The sequence below is a fragment of the Agelaius phoeniceus genome, chromosome 3 (assembly GCF_051311805.1).
Source record: "Agelaius phoeniceus isolate bAgePho1 chromosome 3, bAgePho1.hap1, whole genome shotgun sequence".
In the NCBI taxonomy this organism is placed as follows: domain Eukaryota; kingdom Metazoa; phylum Chordata; class Aves; order Passeriformes; family Icteridae; genus Agelaius; species Agelaius phoeniceus.
Window position 1 is genome coordinate 39,603,220 of NC_135267.1, and position 14,250 is coordinate 39,617,469.

At 39.7% G+C, this 14,250-nt stretch overlaps 1 long non-coding RNA gene across 1 annotated transcript in view; it reads left to right on the forward strand.

Moving 5' to 3' along the window:
• The window catches only part of LOC143693700 (uncharacterized), a 31,182-nt gene extending 18,389 nt beyond the window's left edge, over window positions 1-12,793 (forward strand). The window contains exon 3 of the long non-coding RNA XR_013181638.1: window positions 12,698-12,793. This is a non-coding gene — a long non-coding RNA (uncharacterized LOC143693700). The remainder of the gene's footprint in view (window positions 1-12,697) is intronic.
• The last annotated feature ends 1,457 nt before the right edge of the window (window positions 12,794-14,250 follow it).

Genomic DNA, 14,250 nt, shown 5'->3' on the forward strand with positions numbered 1-14,250 from the left:
TGGCAACAGCCAGGGGAGTTAGAGGAGGAGATGTGCCCAGACTCACAAAGTGTCCCTCACTACAATTTGGCGAGCAATTACAAATTCAATATAACATGTGAATATTAACTAAAACATTAACTACCTAAAACAGAGTCCATGAAACAATGGTTTCCCAGGTACAATGATCTTCTTAAACAAAGAGTAAAAATTTGACTGTTATGCAGAATGTCTGTAAGCCTAAAAAAGAGGAAGGTCCCTTTTTTTTCTAAGACCGTGTGTTTCTACATGCTTCTCTGAGGAACACACAGCTGTTTGGCTATGTTGCCATTTTCCTGATGAGTATTCAACTGCCTGGCACAGCCTGTGGGCCGAGGCCAAACTTTGCTGCCTATACTGGTGTTTACTGTATTCTTTCTAAATTCCTTTTATGAACTATTTTACTGTGTATGCAATAATACACTGCTTTGCTTGAAGGATTCCAGGAGCTTTATTTTGCCTCTCCATCCTCCTAGTGTGAGGAATGCTGGTAGTAAAGGTCACACAGCCTTTCCCCTTTAATCTTCAGATTAACAAAATGTAGGAAGAAACAGGAGAGGTAAGGAAACAAGAAGACAGAAAAGTTGCAATGGAGAAAAAAAGTAAATGAAACTGAAAAAAAATGGAAATGAAATTAAAAAGGCAAAAGAACATACATGGCAACAAAGTTGAAATATAGTTGCATGTCTGTTTAAATTCTAAAATTACTCCACAGCCTCATAATAGGATTAATAGGTTTCAAAGGACTAATAATCACTAGTATGACTGAATGCCTTTAAACTGTCTCTGCTTAGTCAACCTAGGAGGACTTTCTGCTCCCCTGATTGCCATACACATGATCCTTTTCTTTGTGAGCTCAAACCTTTCATGGGTCATTTTTCTTCATGCCTTTCTCTTTGCTTTCCTTCCCTGAACTCTTAAGCTTCTCTTTTCCTCCATGGTCTGAGGTGTCTTTCCCTCACTTTCTGCTCCAATTCCCCCTTCTCTCTGCTACAGAGACATAAACGTGCTGCCTGAGCACTCTACATGGGTACTCCTGAGGACTTCCCTATGGATATGGCACTAAACTCCATCAAAAAGACTAAATTTTGCTAGTGCCATAACCAAATATTGCAATTTTCTCCACTGTAGCACAGCTTTCCTCACTAAGGTGTTGTCCTTTCGTGTCATTGTTAGTCATTTGCCTTTGGCACAAATTTTAATTAGTTGGATGAGGCAGAGAAGGTCTACTGTTACTCAGATCCTGCTGCCTCACAATCAAATATGAGGTCTCATTAAATTCCTCTTACAACACTGGGTATGGTAGCTCCCTTATCTCTAGTAAGCAGGCATTTCTCACAGTTGTTATTGAGTTCACTTGCAACCGTTGGTAAGAAATGCTGAAGTCAAATTGCATATTTTGTATGTGAAAAATCCCATACTGAGCTCAGTTCTGTCTGTAAGGAAACATTGTACTCTTAAGCAAGCTTTGCTGATTGCACACAACTCTTCTGTTTTCTGGCATTCATTCATTTTCTGAAAACCTGAGCCAGCATCTAAATCCTTAAAGACCAAAGGTGGGCAGGAAAATGACAGGCACATGGGACAACCACTTCTAAAGCAGGATTCAAAAATGTGCCTTTCCGTCACCCTGTTTTTTTAAGATTTTCTAAGCCTTCTGATGTTGACATTCTTGTAGTGAACTTTCTCACACACTTTCTGTAAATAACTCATTGATTTACATTCCTTTATGGAGGAGGAGAAAGTTGATAGACTGTAGTTTGACCAGTGTCATTGGAGAGGTGGCACTGTCACCCTCCAATCCACTGTCACTTTTGGAAAACTATAAATGTTAGAGTCAGAAAATAAACTTCCCTTTTCCTTCACCTTGAGAACAGCTCTGTGTGCTTGTGTTCTTTCGTGTCCTATAGTGACACCTTTCCTAACAGGAGAAGAAGCAGATGTACCTCCCATTTACTTCAATGAATTGAGTGTCTGAACCTTTTGGTTTTCCTTTCCCAACTCAGCAAACTTTCAAAACTACTTTAATTTTGTAGGTGTGGCTCTTGCTTTTCTTAATAACAAGCATTCAGATGCAGATAAAAGCTTCAAGTGCTTTGATTCTTCTTTTTTGTTGCAATTTGTTTGTTTAATTCTTCATGCTCTTTGCAGTCTGTGAACAGATGCACCATTCTCCTTTTGCCAGTCTTAAGGTTCTTTAGAAACAAATATATTGGGCTCACTGAATATTCCCAGGAACTAGGCAGCAAGTAGGTGGTAGGTTCACAAAGTTACAGTTCACACAATTCTGCTTAATATAAAATGTAACTCAGGACATTGAAGTTAACAGTTTACAGGGACTCAAAACTGACCTACACAGCTCCCCACATGAGGAATGAGCTGTAACACCCCTACATCCAGCTCAGGAAGACTGTCAGCCTTAGGTTATGGAGGCCTGGAGTATATGCAAATGAGAAATTATTCTGCCCTGCCTGGTCTTTATAGTTCTCCTCCTGTGGCAGGTTGGCTACTGAGCTGAATTAATTTTGGACCTCAACCATTACAAACCCTTTTATAATCTGAGGCTTTGTACTGCCCTGGACTCGTCTACACACTGGGAATTCTCACTTTTCTTCCAACCTCTTCCCAGATACTTTGCATTGACCAGCATGTTCAGGGAGATTGGAAAACATTTGAATTAACTTCTTAGCGTTGATTCTACCTATAGATCTATGTATAGATCTTGAATGGACTTGCTAATAGTATTTGTTTCATTGACTAAAATGCCATGAGACTTTCCAGGTAACCTAGTAAATTGGTATGTGTCTGAGTAATTAAAAAAGTTGAGATAGTCATCTCTGAGAATAATTCTGATGTACATTACGGATTCTCTACATTTAATTTCTAACAGAAATTAGATGTAAGATACAAATATCACCCCCCTTAACTGGTAGCCTGACAGTATCAGTTTCCTCCATGTGTACTTGCTTTCCTTAAGGCTGCAGAAGAGTTGTATTTTCCCTTCCTATTTTAAAAGAACTGACAAATTTCTGAGCAAACTTAGACTAAAATAATTTCTGAGCTGCTTGGTATTTCTTTCTCTAACTGAGAAAGCTAAGCATTTATGCAGGAGCCTTAACAAAAAATAATTATAAGAAAAATCCCACATGACACTCTTAAGGACAGAGCTTTTTCTATGCCTTCATTCCCATGCCAAGTACAAACCAAATCTATATAAATGCACAAACACCATTACAAAATCAAGGGGGTTGATGTATACAGAAATAATAAATCCTACTCTGTAAGCAGTCAAATGACTCAAAGATCATTGATAAAAAGGAGGCATTAAAGGCAGCACATCCTTGCCATACACCAACACGATTTTCCCTGCTGGGTGACCTACCTCAACTAACCGTCAAAAAGAATCAGTCTCAAGGGAATGTTTTGCTTATAGATTTATAAATGTTGACAATAATCCTAAATGGATGTTAGGGGAATTGACAAATCTCAGCATTTTTCTTGATGTATGTGTGCCTGGGGGAACTTTGGAGGCCCCAGCATTCATTAAAAAGAAGCAAGCCATTGACAGCTGACAGGGAAAGACAGGTAGCATAGATAGAAAAGTAGAAGCTATTTGTTGACATAAAATTCTGAAGCATAACCTAATAATCTAGTATTTTCTTCCCCTTTTGTTTCTAGGCTCACTCAAAGTGTACAGACCATACAGACCAGAGTGCTTAGTGAAACAATAAATCTGCTTACTCTGTAAATGGCTTTATTGTCAAAGTTTGAATGCTCAGGAAAATAATGTGGACCAGATTAAAGCTGGAATTAGTGCTTTAGTAAGGATCTAGGGGGCAGCTGAGGGATGTGTTTTTGTTTTTTCTGTGTATGCATACATGGTTTTTTTTTTCCCCTGGAGGTCACAGCACATGTTAAAACAGCATCCTCTGGAAGAAAAGAGCTCTGAGCTTTGCTCTGTCTTCTTATCTTGACAGAAATGGAAGAAGGGGAAAGACAACAAATGAAGAAGCTCAGAAGTTTGATTCTAACTTTATATTTGATTGTGAGATAAATTGTTGCTGAGACCACTGACAGGGAAACTTGCAGAATCTATCCAGAAGTCTAAAGAACAGCTTTGATTAATTTTCCTTGATAGTGTATTAATTACAACTAGCTTTTCTACCTAGCAGCTTTCCACTTAAATCTGATTTGATAGCAAGTGAAGACTAGAAAAAATATGGCAATCTGAGATAATATTTGTGGATTTCTTTTGATAGTGAAATGAACAAAAATACTAAAAAATACAAGTTTCTCCCGACCTATTGAGAGATAATACTTTCTAATGGTTTTAAAAAGCATCTTCAGATTGATAGCATTCTATAATCCAGATTACTATGAGTGTATTTGTATGTAAGTAAAGTCCTACTGCCAGAGGGCACTTAAAAGCAAATTTTTCAGTATTTCATTGAATCCAGTTTTAAACAAAGGTAGCAACAGGTCCTCCAGCACCCCTGGGGCCCACAAGAACACATTTATTTCCTCTCTTCCACATTACCCCTTGTCTCATGGAAAGTGATTAAGTACCAATAGAAGTCATAGCAGTAAAATAGACCATGCCCAATTATAGGAAGCAGTGTGAATAGAGACTGATCATACTTGTAATCTTAGAAGGCAGAATAAAAGACAGCAACATAGTTATTTAGAGAGGAAGGAAGTTGAGGAAAACAAATTTGTTGATTCTGGTCAATATCATATAGAAAGTCCATGCAAATCTGTGAAATAACTCAGATCTCTGAATTTGTTCTTTGACACTATCTCCTTGTGCTGCTCCATTCCCTTTTGTTGTTTTCCTCCACCCTACATTGTATTTCTGACAAATATTAATAGAGTTTCTGTGTCCACTTCCCTTCACCGGGGTTAATACTCTACCCAGCTGATATTCAGTGGGACTTTCACAGTTAATGTGCAGCAGAAGGAAACACATAATGTGGGGTTTTTTCCTTTTTTATTTTCTTGAGAGTTTCTTCTCTGTCACAATGATTTCTGTGATGTTTTCCTGTTTTTATCTGTTAACTATGTGTCAATAACTAAAAACAGTATTTGAGCAAAAGCTGTACCAAATCTTGACCTTTTTTTTGGTGAGGCAATAACGAGTTTTTGAATGGAGCCCCAGATGTCTTTTTAGGATGCACTGTAAACTTATGTTTAATTTCCTGTCTACTACCAGCCTTAGTCCATCAGTATTGCCCTTGCTTTCACAGACTTTTATATATCATGGAATATTTGTATTTTGGATTGTTTTCCCCAAAAAATAATAGCTTCCATTTTACAGGCTGATATTCAACATAGTGCAACACATAACTTTAAACGTCTTTCTGTGTTATTTTTCTGGTCTCAGCAACGCCTTTTTTCCTTCAGCATGAGTGTACATATGGAGACTCATTGTAAAGAAATGGTCATATGAGTAAAATCCCAAATTTCTAGTAGGTGGGTGAAGTGCTTTACTTCTGTCACCACTGACCCATCCATCCCTATATCCTGTGGCCAGATGGAGTTCAGAGGCACCAAGGTACAGCCTGGCTCAGCTGCCCATTCATTTAAATGGAACTTAATGAGTTCTCAGATTGATGGATTTTCATGAAACTCCTGACCTTAAGAGGAAAATGAAGTTTTTAAGGAAAAGAAAAGTAGTAGGAAGGTTTAGTGGGTGTGTATTGGAGAAGAATTTACCATGAGGCTTTATGCTTTACCTATTGTGTTAAATGGATAAGCTCTCATTGACTTGTATAATTTTGTTACTGCATCTGACACATTGTCTCTTCTACAAGATTATACCTTTAATATATTTATATATACTATATATATAAATACATATATAATATATATTTAATATATCATCTTACCCTTCAAAATTAGACCTCTGACTTAAGATATTATTTCATAACTTGTAGAGGACAAGAAATATCCCCATTTGAAAGCTGGTGAACTACCTGAGGTGTCTGCTGGCCCTCACTGATTGTAGCAGGCTTGAACATTTCCCTTCTCCATCAGAAGCCCAACTTAAACCAGCTACAACAGTGTGAGATGTTGTGTTTGCTGTTGTCCTTAAGCAAAACATTTTCTCATTTCACCAAACTCCTTTAGCTTTGCTGCTGCCCTGATTTGCCTGATAGCTAACAGTCACTGGGCTACAGACCCTCAAGCCCAACGTGAACAACTTCCTTGCTCCCACAAAATTAATTTCAGATGTTGTGTAGCTAAAGGACATAAGAAATCATCTTCATTATGGGTGTAATTCGTTATGAGTGGGCTAACATAAGGATCTCTGTGTTCTTTCAAGTCTCACACGGGCCAATAGGGCAGGACTTCACCTGGAGTGAAGAGATGTCTGAATAACTGTACCAGAACCAGGCAGCATCTGTGCATGAAGCAGTGAAACTGCAGCAGGCTCCAAGCCCCATGTATTTTGGATCTTGCCCTTTGCCTCTGCTTTCACTGCCAGGAAAGCTTGGACACTGAAGTGTTAGAGTCCCACATTCCAAATTAAAAAAAAAGATTATCAATAACAAACTGGTTTTTTGTAGCTTTTTTGAGGGAAGAACACATTACAGTCATCTGCAGCTCTATGACCCGGCTTTTAATTCCTATCTCTCATTTCCCACTCAGGATGTCTTGGCAAGTTTCTGCTCCAGGAGGTATTTTTCCTCCCTCTCCTACGCCCTCTGAAGTCTCTAGGTGTGCCAGGAAATGAGCAGGCACTGCCTCCCCCCATGCCCTGCCCCTCGGGGCAAGGCACCCCGGGGCCAAGGGTGAGCAATGAATCCCAGGAGATTTCCTGGTGATTACCGAAGGTGAATGATGGAAACGAGGGAACACTAGAAACGATTGCAGGAAACAGATATCATTATCTTTGCTAGTTCCTCACAACAACAACATTTACCTGGGGCACACCAGACATTTTACTTCATGTAGCAGCTAATTATCAGAGACCAGCAGTGCAATACTGACAGCAGCCGTAGCTTGTGCAGAGATCAGCCCTGGCTTGTGTTCTTTCCACCCACTATCTCTTCCAGACCTGGTTTGTAATTCAGGTTATATCACTTCAAAGAATTTGACCTTCCTCTCTCATCCAGCTGCAACACACCGAAGCAAAGGCAATGGGTTTATGTTGAAGAGGAAGAAAAATCAGTTCAGAGGTTTGAAAGCTCAAAGGAAATACTTTTTCCTTCTTAGATCATTCTCTACCTACTGCTAAATGGTGCTGCCTGCAAGCACAGGTGATGCATTTCTTCTACATACATAAAGGAATGGTTTAAATGATGCACAAGATATGATTTTTACATATTCAGCAGACTTATTCTCTGGTGAACATATTAGGTATCTATTGCTGCTGCAAACTAAAAAAAGAAGTGTTGGTGTTTTGGATTTAACTGATTCAAACACTGCACTAAGAGAAACAGATTCCACATTTCTGGGACCCACATGGTAAACAACTAACACGAAAGTTTGAAGCAATACAACCTGCAGAAACAATAGAAGCATCACAAAAATACCTCGTGGGAGAGCAAGGAGGACGAATGCTACAGATCATTATCTGTGGCATCTTTAAAGCAGGATTTTATTTGAATAATTTTTAGTTTTTTACCATTATTTTTCTCATTATATTACCCAGCACATAAATGAGACAACTACATGAGGCTTCCCAATATCTTTGCTGAATTACTGAATTCTGCCAATACCCTCCTGAATCCTGTGACAGAAGAGTGGAGCTTTCCTCAGTGTACAATTCCTACATGCAGAAATAGGAGTATAGATGTAAATCTAACACAGAGACTCCCACACTGCTGCCTGTGGGCTGGTGGTGCTCTACATCATCACCTCTGACCTGTAGACACACATGCCGTACACGGTGGTTAAACTGGATGCTAAAGGTGAACCATCATTTCTGCTGATGACTGGCATTGGTTCAGAATCCTAACAATTTGGAAATAACTATTTGAGACCTGTCACTGATCAGCTGTGAGCAAGATGCTTCACCTCTGTGTCCCTTTGTTTCCCTTCCAGCACCATCTGCTTTGCTTAATTAAAGCAAAAGCTCTTCTCTGTAAAGACCTTCCCTTCACAGGCATTTGTGAAATGCTTTTCACAGTGCACCTCTGAATTCATTCAGGACACAGAGCTGCCAAGCTAACATTGATTACTACCATTAACAATCTCTGGTTTAACCTGTCAGCTATGACAGCAGTATTACTAACAGCATAGGAAACTAGAATCCTAAGAAGCAAAAAACAAACCAAAATTTAACATGAAAAAGGACTCTGTGTTCTGTTTGGGGTATTGCCCTTTCAATCAAATATGAATAGAATCCTTACATCCAAATGTGTATGCTAAAATATCACGATCTTCTGCAGATTGCTGTGGAGTGTAGCAACCTCTGGGTGTGTAGGATATTTCAAAGCACTTTGCTTCTCCAAGCATCATTTTTCATACAGTCATTTGCATGCAGTTTGGTAGCCTTGTTTTTCATGGATTTTTCAAAATGCTAATTTTTGCCTACTCTGCTATAATCTACTTAGAGTTTGGGTGGGATCTTACACAAGGGATGCAAGGGATGTACAAGGGATAATATCTGGAAGAAATCAAAGGCAAAGGCTGTTGCCTAGTTTTAGCTGCAGAAATAAAGCTGTTTCAACGCAACCCTAATTACAGTTTTGCGGTGCTTTGTCGAGCCCTGCTGATAAGTTTCCGTGGTAAACAGCTCTTTATTGTTCTTCCACATTCAGTCACCATGGCAACTAGCATTTTAGGGTTTGATCCTGAGAGATGCCAAGCACCTGCTTCTGTGAGAGTATCTATGGGAGAGGAGGATTTGAGACATAAGATCAGTCCTTTCAATAACAACAGATTTACTACAGGAAAGGGAAAAAAATATAAGAGAAAAAAAGCTTTTGATGTGCCTTTTTGGAAGAAATTGTGAAAAAAAATCACAGGTAGTGTCTGGCCCCAGTCATACCTTGCAGAGAAAAACAGTATCTGACACTGCTGCTCATGGATGTAGTGCAACACAAAGCAAAAAACCATCAAACTCACAAAACCAAAAACAACAAACAAACAAACAAACCGATCAAAACCAAACAAAAACAAAAAAAAAAAAAAAGAGAAAAAGACACCTGACAAACCTAAGGATCTAACTCTAAAGGAAATGCAAGTCAGAAACAGAACCTTAGAATGTCACTAACAGAATGTTGAGAAGACGAATTCCCTTTCATTCATTGCCAAATCTTTCATTGCCTTCTTGTTCTAAAAAAAAAAAAAAGATATTGCTCGGGAGGTCAAACTCAGGTGATAAACAGCTGAGCAAATTTTCTATTTTAGCTTCCAAAAAGTCCCTGGGGGACTCTCCTTTGTCTTTTCTGCTTGTGCTGACCTCAAGCTGTTGGTCAGAGCCTGGAGGAATCACTCAATTTAGCAAAGAGTAGCGTTTTTTTTTTTTCCTCCCTAACAGCTCCATTTCCTCTGAATTTATCTTGATGTCTCAGTAGGAAGATAGAAGGTTTGTGTCAGCAGTTAGCAGATAGTTTGAATGTTAGCAGGTGTGAACATACCAATTGCTTCCTTATCTGATGCTGCATGAGCAGCAGGATCCAGCCGGGAATAGTTCCCTGCCCTCTGTCGGGGATGGTTCCGTGCCCTCTGTCGGGAATGGCTCCGTGCCCTCTGTCGGGAATGGTTCCGTGCCCTCTGTCGGGAATGGTTCTGTGCCCTCTGTCGGGGATGGTTCCGTGCCCTCTGTTGGGAATGGTTCCGTGCCCTCTGTCGGGAATGGTTCCGTGCCCTCTGTCGGGAATGGCTCTGTGCTCTCTGTTGGGAGTTGTTCCGTGCCCTCTGTCGGGAATGGTTCTGTGCCCTCTGTCGGGAATGGCTCTGTGCCCTCTGTTGGGAGTTGTTCCATGCCCTCTGTCAGGGACGGTTCCGTGCCCTCTGTCGGGAATGGTTCCGTGCCCTCTGTTGGGAATTGTTCCGTGCCCTCTGTCAGGGACGGTTCCGTGCCCTCTGTCGGGAATGGTTCCGTGCCCTCTGTCGGGAATAGTTCTGTGCCCTCCGTGCCCTCTGTCGGAAATAGTTCCGTGCCCTCTGTCGGGAATGGTTCTGTGCCCTCTGTCGGGAATGGCTCCATGCCCTCTGTCGGGAATGGTTCTGTGCCCTCTGTCGGGAATGGCTCCATGCCCTCTGTCGGGAATGGTTCTGTGCCCTCTGTCGGGGATGGTTCCGTGCCCTCTGTCGGGAATGGCTCTGTGCCCTCTGTTTGGAATGGTTCCGTGTCCTCTGTCGGGAATGGTTCTGTGCTCTCTGTTGGGGATGGTTCTGTGCCCTCTGTTGCTCCTGCTGCCCCCATGCCCCCTGTCCCTGCTGGGGCCACTCCGGTCACCACTCCAGTCACCGCTCCGGTCACCGCTCCAAGCCACCCGGGCCACCCCTGCTGCCAACCAAGGCAACGCCCTCAGTTTGAGGGCAATGGCTTTGTTTTCATTATTTCAAAATATCGCAGTTATTCTGTGCAAATGCAGGCCCCCATCTGACAGACACAGCCACCTTGGGCTTCACTAGCATGGTAGGAGCAAGGCAGCCCTTCCTCGGTGACATCTTACAGGGAGTGAGTCACCTTTTGGGTGTTTTGATTCCTTGTTAAATTTAAAAAAGCACGTGCTAGGTCTCTATTTGCAAGTCACCTCAATCAGTGGCCCAGCTAATTAGAACATTATTGCATTCATGCATGTACAATATTGGAAATTTAGGTATTTTGTTTTCAATTAGCCCTCTGACAAAAAAAAAATAAATTAATAAGATCATGCTACAAGAACATATCTCTTGTTCATCTCTGCAAATATGCAAATATGCACAAGAGAAGAAATTAGTTCTTCAAATGACAATTTCGGGACACCTTAACTGCAATCTCAGTATCTTGGCATTGTTATTAGTGGGAAGATTATGGTGAGGTTCAAGATTTTTATCTTTAAAATATTTCCCTCAAGATTTTTATCTTTAAAATATTTCTCACTTTCATAGCCCAGGGGTAACAACAATGGAAAGGAAAATAAAGATTAAGCATTGGCCAAATTTAAACAAAGCAATATGGGTTACAGACAAACCATGGGACATGGTTTAGTGGTGGACTTGGCAGTGTTGGGTTAACAGCTGGACTTGATTTTAGAGGTTTTTGCCAACACAACACAAATGATTCTATGATTCCCTCTGATTTGGGTCTACTAGCAATGAGTATTAGAAAGTGTGTCACCTTTAAAAATGAGTACTTTGAGATAAAGAGGTCACACAGTTGCCTACTATACTACATGGCTGTAGAAGTTTATGAAGAAAAAGTATCTCCACACTTACAGCTGAGGCACAGAAAGCTCTTGGTCCTATAAATGAAACTATGTCTAAAAAAATAGTAAAGAATATGTTCTGGAATATTTGTAGTCATCCAACATTACCATTAGGAGATTGAGTTAAATGTTTTAATGTATATATGGGAAGACTGGCTTCATGACCTTTAGATCAGGAAAATTTCACAAGAAATTAGCTGGCAAAAGGTCCAGTGATCTGGAGTAGATTCCTTCTTCTGTCACCTACCTTACAGTAAAGTAATATGTGTCACTATGTGTCACAGTGTTCGTTCAGTGCAGCCCTGAAAAAGATGAAATGCAATGTTAGAAATGATGATGGAATTAGGTGCAGTTTAAGGCAGGAAAGGACAGGCTGTCAGCAAAAAACAAGAGTGATTTTACATGTCACTAACTTGCAGGTGAGCTGGTGATGGTCAAGTTCTTCCCTCTTCATTAAACCTGTTATAGACAGAAGTGTTATCCATGTCAATTCAATGACTGGAAAAAACTGCATGTACAATGTACACACCGCAAAATTGAGCATTAGAGTGCTACTATTAAATACAATATAAGATGTGACTTAAAATAACTTTTGGCTCATCTTCCAGTAGAGAAATCCTTCTTCATGGAGCAGGATCACCTACATTATTAAGTCTGATGCTGTAATGTCTCTCTGCTAGAGTGTGCCACCAGATACATTAATCTGACTTCAGCACTGTTCTAGGAAAAGATGGGTTGGGGCTCATCCATCTACACACAAAACCATTGCCCCAGGGTCTCTCTCTACCAAAAAATATTTGCCCTTCTAGGGTCCAATCCATCTTATCCTTGAGCAGACTTCTAAAATAGGTTCAGGAATGCCCAGACTTGCCCATTTGATTCAAACAGGAGCTTATAATATGCAGAAATTTATGCAGTAAATTTAGGGCAAACAATTTTTACCCTGAATGTCTAGTGAAGACTCTCTACAGTTTGGAACTAAAATTTTCCTCGTATTTTGAATTTGTGTAATATCTAGTAGACCTTAGCTCTAACCTAGGACTGGTGCTTTGGCTCACTTAAGCAAAATAATACTTGAAATTTAATGCTCTTATTTCCCCAGTAGATTCAGGTGGACTTTTGCCTCAGTGCAAAGTTACACTAAGACAATTTGTTTAACAGGCATAGTCAGTCAGTATTGCCCCTTCACACTCCCTGCTAAAGTCTTTTCCAGCCATAACTGCTCTTGCTTTCTCCCTCCATGAATGTTACTGCTCTGCAAACATTCTCTGTAGAAGGTTGCAGCAGCAATCAATATATTTACTTCTTTTCAGGCGATTACTGCGTCCAAGCCACAGCCACACCTAAAAGGAGGCTCCAGGATTGTCCCCAATGGATATAAAGAAAAATAGTTGTAATGCAGTGAATATCAGATCATTTAAAGGTACCAAGTCCAAAGGTTCATTGGTGTAAGAGTTGCCCAAGTTGTTGTCAACTTATTTTATGCTGTGCACTTACACCTTTATTCATATCCATTTTCCCTTTGCATTTGCCTGTATTCTTAGACAAGGTCAAATCATCATGTCAGCAGTGCATTTGTGGGCTTGTGTGCTCAAATCTCTTTTTCTCCTGCTTTCTCTCTAAATACATGTTTATCTCTGTATATCTGTTCCATATGTCTGGGGGATGTGTAGGGGGAGGCCAATTTGCTAGTTGTAAGAAGTAAATGGCCAATATTTCCACTAACCCAGTAACTAGCAGAGCTATATTCTGAATCTTTTGTCAACTTTCATGATCAAACTGTAGCAGTAGATTTAGTTCTAAGAAGTGCCTCATCTTTACTCTGTGCAAATTAAACACCAGCTGGATGTGTGAGATACTGAGTGACGTCCCCTTCTCCAAGAATATGACCCAGCACTTGGAGAGGAAAAGAAAGATAAAAAGGAAAGGAGACAGAGCTGTCCTGCTGCTCTGTAACACGGGGGGAACCTCACACAGCAGGTTGCAATCTGAACTGTCCCATTTCATTATGCCACTGAGGCAGACTCCTGCAGTGCATTAAGGTTTTAAAATCATTTAGGAAATGTGAAGATACATTGTTATTAAATCATTTCATTGCACTTCAAAAACAATTTTCTGATGTCCATTTTTTAACGTAATGAAGATTGTCTTTCACCAGCGGGGACTGGCAAGTGTATGTAGACTGAGTTTCTGTAATAATATGATTAGCATGGAAATGGAAACGGACTGTAAATAATACTTAGAATGATCTTTTATTCAGCCACATCAAGGAATCACACAAAAGCTTCCTCAGACTGACTTCCATGGTATACTAAAAACACACAAAATTTATCCATAGGGGATTTTTCATTATCTGCCTAAAGTTATACCTAATAAGGATTTATTCATAATAGACTCTTAGTTTTGTTGTAAACCTTGAAGACACATTTACCTCTAGAAAAAGAAATGATTATCATATAAATATTATCTGAATAGTGTTACACAACCTTTATTTCACAGAAGAATGTATATATGTCTGGCAAAATCAGTGTGAATCATATCTGTGTTCACGAAGCACTGTAAAACCAAAATATTTTATTCAGAATTCTAAATTCAAAAATCTACCTATGGAAACTTTGTTTTAATTTCAAAAAGCAAAAACTAGAAAGAAAGCTTTTCTTATTTTGTCTTGAAATTTGTGATTAAATACTTTATAATTATTTTTAAAAATAGTACAGTAATAGATGACTAATTAAAATTTTGTAACATTTATTTACATTTATGGCAAAAAGTATATGCTTTTGATGCTAATCAGAACTCTCTGCAACATTTTCCTTAAAGTACATAAGGGAACTTTCTTTAATTTCTTATCATTGAGCTTTATTTA